This window comes from Penaeus monodon, chromosome 28 (genome assembly GCF_015228065.2).
Source record: "Penaeus monodon isolate SGIC_2016 chromosome 28, NSTDA_Pmon_1, whole genome shotgun sequence".
Lineage (NCBI taxonomy): Eukaryota > Metazoa > Arthropoda > Malacostraca > Decapoda > Penaeidae > Penaeus > Penaeus monodon.
This window is the reverse complement of record NC_051413.1, coordinates 38,224,062-38,224,381: the sequence shown is the minus strand read 5'-3', so window position 1 is coordinate 38,224,381 and position 320 is coordinate 38,224,062.

The window sequence follows — 320 nt, the reverse complement described above, 5'->3', positions numbered from 1 at the left end:
AAGAAGGTCAAGTTTATTTACAGTCTATTTAAAAGTGGACAGGCTGTAAAAAGTCTGGGAAAGATGAGGCAGGCGGATTGTTCCACGCGGTTCGAAGGGCAGGGATAAAACGCTGGAGGGTCTGGGAGACACAGTTTCCACATGCAAGGGACAGAAACCGGGAAAGAAAGGTTGAGAATACAAAGGAGTCTCGAGGCACGTAGTAGAGGGTGTGTGTGATCTGGTGAGAACAGTGGCCACGATAGAAATGAAGGAAGAAAGAGACAGGGTAGCCGATGTAACGCCGGAGAGAAAAGGGAATTGGATTTTTTGGTCGAAAG